The 16,266-nt window shown below is 41.0% G+C and overlaps 1 protein-coding gene across 2 annotated transcripts in view; it reads right to left on the bottom strand.

Moving 5' to 3' along the window:
* The window catches only part of TJP2 (tight junction protein 2), a 132,809-nt gene that overhangs the window by 91,445 nt on the left and 25,098 nt on the right, over positions 1-16,266 (bottom strand). For both annotated transcript variants that reach the window (XM_059924861.1, XM_059924859.1), the window contains exon 2: positions 13,617-13,737. The gene's annotated coding sequence lies outside the window, so the exon portion shown is untranslated. The remainder of the gene's footprint in view (positions 1-13,616; positions 13,738-16,266) is intronic.

The raw sequence follows: 16,266 nt of genomic DNA, 5'->3' as shown, positions 1-16,266 counted from the left end.
TCATGTTGCCTCCAGATTGACAGCTAAATCATCCTAAATTGATCACCCATTGGTAACACCCATTATGTCCAATTCTGGCCCCATGTACACTCTGCCCCAAAACGCAGAGAAATTACTAGTGAGCTATAGCTATTGGCCAGGTATACTTGCCCTGCACCCCTCCGATGGAGCAAGCCTATGCTGGCTTCAGACACCTTTTATCTGCTAAGACCCCTGTTCAACCACAGGTCTGGTCTTTGTGACCACACCATCACTGGGGAAAGCTGACACCGCACAGAGACAGGACATATAAAGATTGCAAGCACAGGTTCCAGAATATGGACCTTTCACCCTATTAATATCCTAACCTAACTATGTTAAAATGTTCGAATCTTTTCCCCTTGCTTCTCACTGCATGTTTTCAAATTGAATAAATCGTGTGACTGCAACACCCGACTTTGGTGTCTGAGCCTTTCTGTCTCATAATCTCTGGGAGAGATTGCCTGGCAGTGTCCTTGGAGGCTAAGACTGCATATCAAGGTATTTCCCACATTCCTAGAGTAATGGAGAGAAGCAAGCAGGGTGGGGGACCCTAATGAATAAAATTATGTACATAGAAGGTACATCAAATTTTTTGCTCATCTGGGCCATGAGGGCAAGGTTAACATAAGAGTGAAATCTTTCATTCAATTTCAGGAATGTGTGGGGCTTTCAGCTTTTCCTGCCTCCATAGTTATTATCTAAGTTTTTAAACAAATCAATCAAGATTTATTTCCAAGAGATTCAAAGCTCTCTTAGATTTATATTCTGTACACTAAATCACATAAAGTTTCATTGGGCTGGCCAAAAAGTTCGTTCGGATTTTTCGTAAGCTGGACCCAAACGAACTTTTTAGCCAGCCCAATAGCTATTCTTTCCAATGACATTTCATATTTTACCTATCTTCTCTCTCCCTGATCTAGTTCTGCCTTTGCTGGAGCCATCTTCCACTTGCTAAAGTGTTTTGTTTCTTTTTCTAATCTTGACATATGTATTCTACTGAGCTAAAGCCATCAGAAGAGACAAATTTAACTTTAATGTATTATGAAGCCTCTTTCAAAATGTGTTGCCACAGTTATTTTAGTTACCAGACTTAAGATCTGAACTAAAAATAATCATACATATATAATTATTTTGATTTTTTGACTATCAATAATTATATTGCAAATATCAATGTCAAATATGAATAATAATTATAATCAAATAATCGTGTATATTTTTTCAAAACTCAATAAATTTTTTCAAATATCAATAAAATTAGGATTAGGTGGGGGAATTCCTGTCCAGTGTATTTTGTCTAATCTCGTCCTACAATCAGATTACCTCTAAATGAATCAAAATTTTGGCTGAACTGAAAATCACTGTCATCAACCACTGAACTAATGAAAATGTGAAGTACCAAAATCAGGGCTCCAGTGATGACACTCCTCCCAGCCAGAGGCTAATTGCATTATTTTATTATAATGGGAATCATAAAATAAGCTTACTCCAGCCTTTCCCACACAGCCACAGCACCAGGGGCCCAATAAAGGCAGCACACACACACACAATGTAACCGCTGATTGAAAATTCAACTGCATATCTCAGCCACGGAAGAGCCCTTGTCCATGAAAATTTCCTTAGGCAGTGCTGTGCTTAGCCTAGAGGGTACCTGAAGCCAGTTACTGGATCCCTGAGTGTCTGGAATAGATGGAGGAAGAAGTGCTGAAGAGAGAGGCAGGTGGTGGGGAGGAAAAAGGGTGATAAGTACAGAGATTCCTTTTAAGAAATGTGGCTGTGAAAAGTAAGAGAGAGGTGGGGCTCTGGGTTCACAAGCCCCTAGTCATCTTTGAATTCTTGGGTTCTGGGCTCTCTAAAACATGCAGGAGTATAATTAAATTTATGTTTCAGAACCTAGATGGAATATTACTCATCTATGTGCTATACTTAAAATGTCCAGACATCTCAGATTTCCAGACATAGGCCAATGGCCACCAGTCTGTCTTGCTGATTCATAAGTGAACCATGCACTCTAATTTTTGTTTGGAAAACATGGTAGACTATAACTAACATATTCAAAAGTAAAAATAAACACTTATTATTTTTATTTTTCTTCCACTTCAAGGGTACACCAATTTCTCACGATGAAAGTTTGCTTAAATTCCTAAAATGACAAAGTGTTTGTATCTACGTATTTGGAGCAATGCTCTTTCATTCTAAATACTTAGAGAAGAAAATACGGAATTATTCTTTGGGTACTGACAAAACTATTTGTCTGAAATCTCTATAGCTAGACAATTAAGTTGCCCAAATCCCTGAATGCTGAAATAATTCCAAGAAAATGTATTTATAATACAAGTGCAGGACTAACACGTTGCTTAAAACATTTAGGCTGGTTTGAGAGGAAATTAAGAATAGAACATCTCGTGTCTGCTTCCAGGTCAGCTGAGGGCCGGGAAGGAGGTGCACCAGCCATGAGTGACAGGCAGAGCCCAACAACGTTGGAACAGCCCTGGGGCTGAGTGGAGGTACTTCCTCCACTGAAGTCTTGAACCCCTCAAACTCATCCATGAGGATTGGAATCAACTTCTTCCAAACTTCCATTAATGTGAGAAACAGGCTGAGGGAGATTTGGGCTGTGCCTGGGTTCCACAACCAGGAAGTGACTAAGGCATCACTTCATCCAGTTCTTCTGACTTTAAACCCTTCTGCTCTCTCAAGTGTCAGGTGCCTGCCACAGTTCCCCAACCAGGGATCGAACTCATGCCCCCTGCAGTGAAAGCGCAGAGTCTTAACCACTGGACTGCCAGGGAATTCCCCAGAATCTGCTTTTGTACCAAGACTCCTCCCGCCAACCAGGCGGGTGGCTGACAGTTTTTGTGCCTGAGCCAGGTGTCAGGCCTGAGCCTCTGAGGTGGGAGAGCCCAGTTCACGACATTGGACCACCAGAGACCTCCCGGCCCCATGTAATATCAAATGGTGAAAGCTATCCCAGAGATCTCCATCTCAATGCTAAGACCCAGCTCCAATCAATGACCAGCAAGCTACAGTGCTGGACACCCTATGCCAAACAACTAGCAAGACAGGAACACGACCCCACCCATTAGCAGAGAGTCTGCCTAAAATCATAATAAGTTCATAGACACCCCAAAACACACCACCGGACGTGGTCCTGCCCACCAGAAAGACAAGATCCAGCCTCATCCACCAGAACACAGGCACCAGTCCCCTCCACCAGGAAACCTACACAACCCACTGAACCAACCTTACTCACTGAGGGCAGACACCAACAGGAACTAAGAACCTGCAGCCTCTGAAAAGGAGACCCCAAACACAGTAAGTAAAGGAAAATGAGAAGACAGAGAAATACAGAGCAGATGAAAGAGCAAGGTAAAAGCCCACCAGACCAAACAAATGAAGAGGAAATAGGCAGTCTACCTGAAAAAGAATTCAGAGCAATGAGAGTAAAGATATCCAAAATCTTGCAAACAGAATGGAGAAAATATAAGAAACGTTTAACAAGGACCTAGAAGAACTAAAGAGGAAACAAACAGTGATGAACAACACAATAAATGAAATTAAAAATTCTCTAGAAGGAATCAATAGCAGAATAACTGAGGCAGAAGAATGGATAAGTAACCTGGAAGATAAAATAGTGGAAATAACTACCACAGAGCAGAATAAAGAAAAAACAATGAAAAGAATTTAGGACAGTCTCACAGACCTCCAGGAAAACATTAAATGCACCAACATTCGAATTATAGTGGTCCCAGAAGAAGAAGAGAAAAAGAAAGGGACTGAGAAAATAGTTGAAGAGATTATAGTTGAAAACTTCCCTAATATGGGAAAGGAAATAGTCAATCAAGTAAAGGAAGCACAGAGAGTCCCATACAGGATAAATCCAAGGAGAAACACACCAAGACACATATTAATCAAACTATCAAAAATTAAATACAAAGAACAAATATTAAAAGCAGCAAGGAAAAAACAACAAATAACATACAAGGGAATCCCCATAAGGTTAACAGCTGATCTTTCAGCAGAAACTCGGCAAGCCAGAAGGGAGTGAAAGGACATATTTAAAGTGATGAAAGAGAAAAACCTACAACCAAGATCACTCTACCCAGCAAGGATCTCTTTCAGATTTGATGGAGAAATTAAAAGCTTTACAGCTAAGCAAAAGCTAAGAGAATTCGGCACCAGCAAACCAGCTCTACAACAAATGCTTAAGGAACTTCTCTAGTCAGGAAGCACAAGAGAAGGAAAAGACCTACAATAACAAACCCAAAACCATTAAGAAAATGGTAATAGGAACACACATATCGATAACTACCTCAAATGTAAATGAATTAAATGCTCCAACCAAAACACAGACTGGCTGAATGGATACAAAAACAAGACCCGTATATATGCTGTTTACAAGAAACCCACTTCAGACCTAGGGACACGTACAGACTGAAAGTGAGGGGATGGAAAAAGATATTCCATGCAAATGGAAATCAAAAGAAAGCTGGAGTAGCAATTCTCATATCAGACAAAAGAGACTTTAAAATAAAGACTATTACAAGAGACAAAGAAGGACACTATATAATGATCAAGGGATCAATCCAAGAAGAAGATATAACAATTGTAAATATTTATGCATCCAACATAGGAGCACCTCAATACATAAGGCAAATACTAACAGCCATAAAAGGGGAAATCAACAGTAACACAATCATAGTAGGGGACTTTAACACCCCATTTTCACCAATGGACAGATCATCCAAAATGAAAATAAATAAGGAAACACAAGCTTTAAATGATACATTAAACAAGATGGACTTAACTGATATTTATAGGACATTCCATCCAAAAACAACAGAATACAGTTTCTTCTCAAGTGCTCATGGAACATTTGCCAGGATAGATCATATCTTGGGTCACAAATCAAGCCTTGGTAAATTTAAGAAAATTGAAATCGTATCAAGTATCTTTTCTGACCACAACGTTATGAGACTAGATAGCAATTACAGGAAAAAAATATGTAAAAAATACAAACACATGGAGGCTAAACAGTATACTACTAAATAACCAAGAGATCACTGAAGAAATCAAAGAGGAAATAAAAAATACCTAGAAACAAATGACAATGAAAACACGACAACCCAAAACCTATGGGATGCAGCAAAAGCAGTTCTAAGAGGGAAGTTTATAGCAATATAATCCTACCTCAAGAAACAAGAAACATCTCAAATAAACAACCTAACCTTACACCTAAAGCAATTAGAGAAGGAAGAACAAAAAAACCCCCAAAGTTAGCAGAAGGAAAGAAATCATAAAGATCAGATCAGAAATAAATGAAAAAGAAATGAAGGAAACAAGAGCTAAGATCAATAAAACTAAAAGTTGGTTCTTTGAGAAGATAAACAAAATTGACAAACCACTAGCCAGAATCATCAAGAAAAAAAGGGAGAAGACTCAAATCAATAGAATTAGAAATGAAAAAGGAGAAGTAACAACTGACACTGCAGAAATACAAAGGATCATGAGAGATTACTACAAGCAACTGTATGCCAATAAAATGGACAACCTGGAAGAAATGGACAAATTCTTAGAAAAGCACAACCTCCAGAGACTGAACCAGGAAGAAATAGAAAATATAAACAGACCAATCACAAGCACTGAATTTGAAACTGTGATTAAAAATCTTCCAACAAACAAAAGTTCAGGACCAGATGCCTTCACAGGCGAATTCTATCAAACATTTAGAGAAGAGCTAACACTTATTCTTCTCAAACTCTCCCAAAATATAGCAGAGGGAGGAACACTCCCAAATTCATTCTATGAGGCCACCATCACCCTGATACCAAAACCAGACAAAGATGTCACAAAGAAAGAAAACTACAGGCCAATATCACTGATGAACAGATGCAAAAATCCTCAACAAAACATTAACAAAAAATCCAACAGCACATTAAAAGGATCATACACCATGATCAAGTGGGGTTTATCCCAGGAATGCAAGGATTCTTCAATATATGCAAATCAATCAATGTGATAAACCATATTAACAAATTGAAGAAGAAAAACCGTATGATCAACTCAATACATGCAGAAAAAGCTTTCGACAAATTTATGATAAAAACTCTCCAGAAAGTAGGCATAAAGGGAACTTACCTCAACATAATAAAGGCCATATATGACAAACCCACAGCCAACATCGTTCTCAATGGTGAAAAAATGAAACCATTTCCACTAAGATCAGGAACAAGACAAGGTTGCCCACTCTCACCACTATTACTCAACATAGTTTTGGAAGTTTTAGCCACAGCAATCAGAGAAGAAAAAGAAATAAAAGGAATCCAAATTGGAAAAGAAGAAGTAAAGCTGTCACTGTTTGCAGATGACATGATAGTATACATAGAGAATTCTAAAGATGCCACCAGAAAACTACTAGAGCTAATCAATGGATTTGGTAAAGTAGCAGGATACAAAATTAATGCAAAGAAATCTTGCATTCCTATACACTAATGACAAAAAATCTGAAAGAGAAATTAAGGAAACACTCCCATTTACCATCGCAACAAAAAGAATAAAATACCTAGGAATAAACCTACCTAAGGAGACAAAAGACCTGTATGCTGAAAACTATAAGACACTGTTGAAGGAAATTAAAGATGATACCAACAGATGGAGAGATATATCATGTACTTGGATTGGAAGAATCAACACTGTGGAAATGACTATACTACCCAAAGCAATCTACAGATTCAATGCAATCCCTATCAAATTACAAATGGCATTTTTCACACAACTAGAACAAAAAAAGTTCACAATTTTTATGGAAACACAAAAGACCCTGAATAGCCAAAACAATCTTGAGAAAGAAAAACAGAGCTGGAGGGATCGGGTTCCCTGACTTCAGACTATACTATAAAGCTACAGTAATCAAGACAGTATGGTACCGGCACAAAAACGGAAATATAGATCAATGCAACAGGATAGAAAGCCGAGAGATAAACCCACACACATATGGTCACCTTATCTTTGATAAAGGAGGCAAGAATATACAATGGAGAAAAGACAGCCTCTTCAATAAGTGGTGCTGGGAAAACTGGACAGCTACATGTAAAAGAATGAAATTACAACACTCCTTAACACCATACACAAAAATAAACTCAAAATGTAAGGCCAGACACTATAAAACTCTTAGAGGAAAACATAGGCAGAACACTCTATGACATAAATCACAGCAAGATCCTCTTTGACCCACCTCCTAGAGTAGTGGATATAAAAACCAAAATAAAAAAATGGGACCTAATGAAGCTTAAAAGCTTTTGCACAGCAAAGGAAACCATAAACAAGATGAAAAGACAACCCTCAGAATGGGAGAAAATATTTGCAAACGAAGCAACTGACAAAGTTTTAATCTCCAAAATATACAGGCAGCTCATGAAGCTCAATATCAAAAAAACAAACAACCCAATCCAAAAATGGGCAGAAGACCTAATAGACATTTCTCCAAAGAAGATACACAGATTGCCAACAAACAAATGAAAGGATGCTCAACATCACTAATCATTAGAGAAATGCAAATCAAAACTACAATGAGGTATCACCTCACACCAGTCAGAATGGCCATCATTAAAAAGTCTACAAACAACAAATGCTGGCGAGGGTGTGGAGAAAAGGGAACCCTCTTGCACTGTTGGTGGGAATGTAAATTGATACAGCCACTGTGGAGAACAGTATGGAGGTTCCTAAGAAGCTAAAAATAGAACTACCATACGACCCAGCAATCCCACTACTGGGCATATACCCTGAGAAAACCATAATTCAAAAAGAGTCAGGTACCACAATGTTCATTGCAGCTCTATTTACAATAGCCAGGCCATGGAAGCAACCTAAGTGTCCATCGACAGATGAATGGATAAAGAAGATGTGGCACATATATATAATGGAATATTACTCAGCCATAAAAAGAAAGGAAATTGAGTTATTTGTAGTGAGGTGGATGGACCTAGGGACTGTCATACAGAGTGAAGTAAGTCAGAAAGAGAAAAACAAATACCATATGCTAACACACATATATGGAATCTAAAAAAAAAAGTGGTTCTGATGAACCTAGGGGCGTCACAGGAATAAAGATGCAGATGTAGAGAATGGACTTGAGGACACGGGAAGGGGGAAGGGTAAACTGGGACGAAGTGAGAGCGTGGCATGGGCATATATACACTACTAAATGTAAAATAGATAGCTAGGGCTTCCCTGGTGGCGCAGTGGTTGAGAGTCTGCCTGCCAATACAGGGGACGCGGGTTCGAGCCCTGGTCCGGGAAGATCCCACATGCTGCGGAGCAGCTGGGCCCATGAGCCACAATTACCGAGCCTGCGCGTCTGGAGCCCATGCTCCGCAACAAGAGAGGCCGCGATAGTGAGAGGCCCGTGCACCGCGATGAAGAGTGGCCCCCACTTGCCGCAACTAGAGAAAGCCCTCGCACAGAAACGAAGACCCAACACAGCCAAAAATAAAGAAAGAAAATAAAATTAAAAAATAAAAAAGAGAGAAAACACAAAGTTTAAAAAAAAAAATAGATAGCTAGTGGGAAGCAGCCACATAGCACAGGGAGATCAGCTCGGTGCTTTTTGACCACCTAGAGGGGTGGGATAGGGAAGGTGGGAGGGAGACGCAAGAGGGAGGAGATATGGGGATATATGTTTATGTATAGCTGATTCACTTTGTTATGCAGCAGAAACTAACACACCATTGTAAAGCAATTTTACTCCAAGAAAGATGTTAAAAAAAAAAAGGTGGGGTGTAATTCCCTTCTTTAAAAAAAAAGAATAGAACATCTATACTCAGATAACCTGTGTATTTATAGGTATTTAACATTTTAGTAGCAATGAATTTTAAATTTCACATACTCTAATAATTTCTGACCTCTCTCCTTAAACAGGCAGTATAGAAGACTGAAATATAAGAGTATCTCATCCAGAAACTCAAGAACCAGAAACAAACAGGCTAGCGGCTTGGTATCCTGATCTCCACACCACTGCTTTTCCCAGTGAACCATGAGGAAACAGCAGAAAAAAAGGAAAAGCTAGTAAACAAATTGAAGCACTGGGTGAAAGAGCACAAGGTGAATCGGACCTGGGTTTCAACAAGCCCCAGTTCTGCTACTTCTTAGGTTTAAAGTATGACATTGCCACTATTCAACTGTTCCTGAGCTATAAAAATGGCAAGTTTACATGGTTGGACCCAATGGTTCTATGATTTGGTCAGCTTATCTAAACCCTCTAAGCTTCCATTTCTGCATCTGTAAAATGGTATAATGAGTTGTACTGTGTTTCCTCAAAACTCACATGTTGAAGTTCTAGCCCTCATTACCTCAGAATATGATCTTATTTGGAGACAAGGTCTTTACAGAGGTAATCAAGTTGAAGTGAGGTCTTTAGGGTGGGCCCTAATAGAGTATGACTGGTATCCTTATAAAAAGGTTAAATTTGACAGAGACAGACACATAAGGAGGGAAGACGACCTCCGACAAGCTAAGGAGAGAGGCCTAGGACAGATCCTTCCCTCATAACCCTCAGAAGGAACGAACCCTGCCAACAACTTGATTTCAGACCTCTAGCCTCCAAAACTGCGAGACAATACATTTCTGTTGTTTACACCACCCAGTCTGCGATATTTTTTTTTACTGCAGTCCTAGGAAACTAATACAAAGCAAGATTACAGTTGGACCTACACCTCATAGGGTGGGTATGAGAATTAAATGAAGACAATGCAGGTAAAACACTTAGCACAGTACCAAGTACACTGTAATAAGCACCCAAATAAACAAAAAGCTTTCATCTTTATTACTGTAGGTTGATACTTCACTTCCTATCAGAATTACAATGGAATTCTCACCACAAACAGCTTTTCTTCTCACTCAGTGCAGCATGTCCAGGCCTCTGATGCACAGCCTTGCTCCCCGCATTTCTTTTCCCCTCTTTGCATACCTAGCCAACAACTTTCCCTCCTCAGGTTCCTCTCGAATATCACCTCCCCCAGGAGGCCTCCTGTCAGATAATCACTGCCTCAGGCCTTCTGCTTACAGTATAGGGTGAGTGCAGCCCTTTTCACACAGCAATGTAATTACTGATCTCAAATTAGACTCCCAGGGCTTCCCTGGTGGCGCGGTGGTTGGGAGTCTGCCTGCCAATGCGGGGCACGCGGGTTCGGGCCCTGGTCTGGGAGGAGCCCACATGCCGCGGAGCGGCTGGGCCCGTGAGCCACAACTACTGAGCCTGCGCGTCTGGAGCCTGTGCTCCGCAACAAGAGAGGCCGCGATAGTGAGAGGCCCGCGCACCGCGATGAAGAGTGGCCCCCGCTTGCTGCAACTAGAGAAAGCCCTCACACAGAAACGAAGACCCAACACAGCCATAAATAAATAAATAAATAAAATTTTAAAAATAAGTTAAAAAAAAAAAAGAATATGGCAATGTTATTAAAAAAATTTTAACTATGCTAAAGACAGAATTACCTATTAAAAAAAATAATTAGACTCCCAAATGACCCACGACAAGCCTTTACATTCCTCTAAATTTCCCTCAGGCAGTGCTGTGTGAGGTGCTCATTAAATGTTTGCGGAAAGAATCCCTTCACCACAGGCAGGGAAACTGGCCACATGCCACCTGTAAACAAACCCATGCTCTACAGCGGCTGTTGAAAGTACTGTCCAGGGCCTTCTCTGGTGGTGCAGTGGTTAAGAATCCGCCTGCCAATGCAGGGGACACAGGTTCGAGCCATGGTCTGGGAAGATCCCACATGCCGTGGAGAAACTAAGCCCGTGCACCACAACTACTGAGCCTGTGCTCTAGAGCACGCGTGCCACAAGTACTGAAGCCCGCACGCCTAGAGCCCGTGCTCCGTAGCAAGAGAAGCCACCACAATAAGAAGCCTGCGCACCGCAACGAAGAGTAGCCCCCGCTCGCCGCAACTAGAGAAAGCCCGTGCGCAGCAATGAAGATCCAATGCAGCCATAAAATTAAAAAAAAAAAAAAAAAAAAGTACTGTCCAAGTTAGTGGTTCTCAAAGCACGGTTGGGAAACCAGAAGTATCAGCCTGAATGGGAACTTGTTAGAAATGCAAATTCCTGGGCCTCACCCCAGCATGACTGAAGCTGCAACTCTGTGGGGTGGGACCCAGGAATCTGTGGTTTAACAAGCCCTCCAGGTGATTTTGATGCAGTTAAAGTTTGAGAGCTACTGTGATGAGTGTCTCCAATTCCATATGAAGAGCTTGGGCTGCTGGTGTGAGCTCCCCAGGTATCCCTACTGATGAGGAGCCCCCAGGGGAGAGGGCACTGCAGAGGGGCTCCCAGGGGCACAGAAGTAGAAGTTTTTAATTTTCACCTTCAACTCACTTTTCTATGCCCATATTATGGGATGAGCTGGTAATAACCCTAAAGCATCTAAATTACCTAACAGTGAGAAGCCATGTCTAGGAAGTGAGTCTCCGCCCAGACTCTTAGCATCCTTCCTGAGAGCAAAGAGGCAAAGGCGATTTTGCCACATCAGAAAAGTGAACACCAAAGCCCCTTAAAGTAGCAACAAACGAGTGCCAGGCAAATAGTGCTCTCCAGAGACTCCAAGATTGTAAAGGAGGACAGCTGCAGGTAGAAACTGACGATCAGAAACCTCAGGTCAAGAGTGTGCTCTACAGGGACCCTCCTCCACCCATACCAGACATTGCTTATGGAACACAACATTCTTACTCAACAAATGTGGACAGCACCTAGGAATCCTTAACTCCAGGCAGCCACTATCAGTTGATCAGAACTGGCCCTTGAGAAAAACCTGTTACTATCCTTGTTTAGGAGTTAAGTCTTCAAGCTCTGTAAAGTTAGCATAGAAAACAGCTGCTACTACAGGAATCTCACTGAACTTAGGAATCAGAGGCTATGCAATCTTGGGGAAACCACTTAAAATCTTTGCATCTCAGTTTCCTTATTTGCAAAAGGGAGCTGGCAATAGCTCCTCAGGAATGTTCTGAGGATAAACAAGATGGGTGAAAACACCTTGCCCAGTGCCTGGCAAATCAAAGGCTCCTAATAAATGTTTGCTAGATTTGAAACTACAGTCATGTGGGGAAAACCCTCACCACTCAAGCTCACCTGAGGCTAATTTACCCAGAAACCCAAGCTTCAGTGTTTATACATGAAAGAGCTTTGGAGTAAGACGCTGACTTGGGAAACCAAACTGATGTTGAAGGGAATGTGGTCACTAGTGTAGGGAATCAGACCAGGGAGATATTTATCAGAAAGGGCTTGCTTGAGTCAGAAAGATCCTTCCCTCCAAAGACAATGCCGGCTCCAACCCCTCCTTTGCCATACTCCATGCCGCCCCTCTAAGTCATTTGACTAAAGCAAAAGATCCTACCTAGAAATCTACTTTCAGGAAAACCACTTCCCGGGTCTGGGCAAGCATCTGTCTTATGTTTGGAACCTTTACGAGCTCCGTAGAGAACATCTCAGTAAACAAAATCCACTCCCAGCCCTGTCAGTTCAGTGGACACTAAGGACTTCCCCATGCAAGTGTCCCCATTTGGACAACTAGACTCCAAGAAAGGCCTCGGTTAAGGCCTCGGTTTGTGCCCAGTGCTTGCTATATGTTAACTCATTCAGCTCCATGTTAACACTCCCTTTTTTTTTTGGCTGCGCTGCACGGCTTGGGGGATCTTAGTTCCCTGACCAGGAATTGAACCCATGCCCTCAGCAGTGAAAGCGCAGCGGCCTACCCACTGGACCACCAGGGAATTCCCTAACACTCCCTTTTTACAGATCTGGGGCTCTCAGACATTAAGATGTGCCCAAGGTCACACAGTCGGAAGGCAGGAACACTAGGATTTCAAGAGCTATCTGCTATTCACACACCACTAAACTCCACTGCTGACATGCAGCTGGAATCCACCCCAGCAGGGTCCTCGAGCTTAAACAGACAGGAATTATGAAACAAGCACACGGAAAAAATTCTAACCCCATTCCTGCCATCCATGGTCAGGCCTATAATCAGTGGTTAAAGTGTAACTGAGAACAAATACATCCCAGCATCTGTCAAAATAAAATTTAATACCTTGTAAATCCCATTTAATTCGTACTTAAAATTGAATCAGTAAATAGATAATACTCACCTATTTGGCTAAAAGCCTGTACATAATTAATCTTTAGAAGCCAGTGTGACTGATGTCTTTTATTTTCAGCAAAGTGCTGACCACTGTTATATAATTCTGCTACCTCAAAGCTAATAGAACAAACGTGACCTACCAAAATGACCTATAACCCTAGACATCAAAATACCTTGCTAGGCATTTATTCTGAACTACGGGGGTTGGACTTACATGCTTTAGCAGGAAGCACCTCAGTTGGCATTCGCCCAAAATTACCTATCAATTCAGATCATAAATGCAGGTAAGATCTTTCTGTTCTTTGGGAAATAGGCCATTACAATTAAATTTTCTTGGATATTAAACAGTTTCACTATCAGCAACATCGAAAATGGTGGCCTTGACTTCTAGGATGTGACATAATTTCCATCACACTTTTGGTGGAGGAAAGCCAGTAACTAGGCCGATGAGAGACGAAAAAGCAAGTACCTGGTAAAGCAGGCTGTCAGCCGGCACTAGTCTGTGTTTCCTGGAGGACTTGTGCCAGGAGGTGCTGCTGGGGTGCCAATCCCACTCACAGGGAGACGATAATAATGTGGTACTTCGCACCCTGAAAAAGACAGTGTTGTTAAAAATCCAGCACAGTCGTTCCCAGCTTGGCAAGATCTTCGAAATGCACTGAAGTTCACATTCTGTACAATTTACCCATTTACAGTATGGCTTTTAATATATTCCCAGACTTGTACAAACAATAACCACAATCCATGTTAGAATATTTTCATTACTTCAAGAAAGAAACCCAGGACCCCTTAGACATCACTCCCTAATCCTCCAATTCCCTTCCCTCTCCCACCCTAGCCCTAGACAACCACCAATCTAATTTGGGTTTCTATACAGTTACCCCTTCTGGAGATTTCATACAAATGAACTCATACATTACGTGACCTTTTGTGACTGGCTTCTTTCACCTAGCAGAATGTTTTCAAGTTGCATCTGCATTGTAGCCTGTGTCAGAGCTTCACTCCACTGTATGGATATATCATACTTATCCACTTTACAGCTGATGGACATTTGGTTCGTTGTTTCCACTTTTTAGCTATCATGCACAAATGTGTACATGGACCTAGTTTTCATTTCTCCTGGAAATATATCTCTGAGTGAAATTGCTGCCCCTAATGTTTCCAGTCTTCAAAAAAAAGAAAAAAAAAAATGAGTAATCATGTGAAGTTTGGCACCATGAATCCACCTGAGAACCATCCTGAGGATCAAGCTCTTATAAGAATTCACTTTTCAGGTTAAAAAAAAAAAAATACTCAGCAGGTGAGAAAACATCTAGAGAAAACTTTTTTTAAATTGTGGTAAAATACACTTAACATAAAATTTACCATTTTAAAATATACAGTAGAAAAAACATTTTCAACTAAAAGGTAATTACAATACTGGCTCGTCTCTATATATTTATGTGTGGGTTGCCCCGAATCAGAAAAGATGGCAAATACTTTTTTTCTTTTTACCCCTCATCCCAAGGAAGCCCAAGAAAACCCTTTCTGGACATGTTTATGAATCCTGCATGTGCCTTTCACACAGCACAAGGAGGCAAGTTCATTTCTGGGCTGGGCCTGGGCCCCGGCAGCCTCACGTGGGGCATCGCAGAGAGCGCTAACAGTGGGAGGAGGAATGTGGCTTCTCACCAGTTCTGGACACACTCTTCTGTTTGCTAGACAAAGTGATATTGTGGCATCTGTGCAAAACACTCCCTACACAATGAAACAGAAATAAGAGATAGTGTCCATTCTATTTGTACAGGCAGGGGACACATTTCCCTTCTCCAAGGATCAGCAGGAAATGTGGGCACAGGCTAAAGCAGAGCCATCTGGATATCCTACAAAGTAAGCAACAGGATTACAGCCCAGCCCATATATGGTTTCTATTATTACTTCCCACGATAAATAAATGCCCAGCAGATCAAGGTGGGCTTGGTTATGCTTTTGGCCTTAATATGAAATTTTCCTACAGGTGTCAGTTCCAAAGAGAGTTTACTTCTTTTACTGAAATGGCTTGCTTTTGAATTAAATCAGTTTTCTGAATTTTGATAACATCCTGATTTTAACTTTCTTTTATGATATTGCCTGAGGTTTTTGACATGTACAGGAACCACCAATAACAATCAGCCATTTCTGAAATACCCTATTATTGACCAGGGCTACCTTGTCAATAATAAGCTTGGAAGAAAAAACTAAATAATACTCTTGGTGTTCAATATGCAAATTTTTGTCAGGTAACAGGAGTTAGTGCTGGAAAACTTTACAAAATTTTAAAAGGGAAATCCATAAGTGGCTCAGTATTTTTGTAAATGGATGTCAATTCTTTAAAATAATTTTTTTTTTTTCATTTGTGGCTATGCTAAAACCAAGTAAGCACTGGCAAAATATTTGCTGTGCACCTGTCATTTGCCAGGCATTAGGGTCAATATACACATGTGTAAGACATCCAATCTGTTCTTCAATAAACTTGCAATATTCAGTCAATTGGCTGGTTCAGCCAGTTTTGGCCTATCATGTGATTACATTTTGCAGAGTAGAAGCCCCAGCACAGGCCTGTTTGCAGACAGCAAGACAAAGTACTAAAAGGAGGAGGGGGTTGGTGGTGAAAGAATTCCTTGAGGTTTTGAAAACTCAATCATGACCTGACTTCCAATTATGTTTTAAAACACAAAAGGAGCTGCTCTTAAATACTATGCAGTATTATATGTAAGTTGCAGCAATTGGAATATTTCTTGAAAAGTATGAAAGGGATAGAATTCTTGGAAGAAATACTGGCCCCACTATTCAGTCAACCAGCTCAATAGAAATCTCCAGTCTGAAAGCTGGTGGGCAGATTTCCCTCTGTAGAAGCACAGCCAACCACCTACCTTCTTACCACTGAGATGTCTAACAGCTGCAGGGAGGGAAGGTACTGGGACAAAAAGTTTTCAGGAAGATCAGAGAACTCTGAGGTCAAGAGAGAACAAGTAGGATATCATGGAAAGTGCCTCTCTAGATGCTTGTTCCTCCAAGTGTGGTTCATGACTGAAGCATGAGCATCATCTGGACCATCCACTGGGTGGGCATCACCTGAACTGACAGTATCACCTGGAAGC

The sequence above is a fragment of the Balaenoptera ricei genome, chromosome 6, assembly GCF_028023285.1.
Source record: "Balaenoptera ricei isolate mBalRic1 chromosome 6, mBalRic1.hap2, whole genome shotgun sequence".
NCBI lineage: Eukaryota > Metazoa > Chordata > Mammalia > Artiodactyla > Balaenopteridae > Balaenoptera > Balaenoptera ricei.
This window is presented reverse-complemented; position numbering and strand designations above follow the sequence as displayed.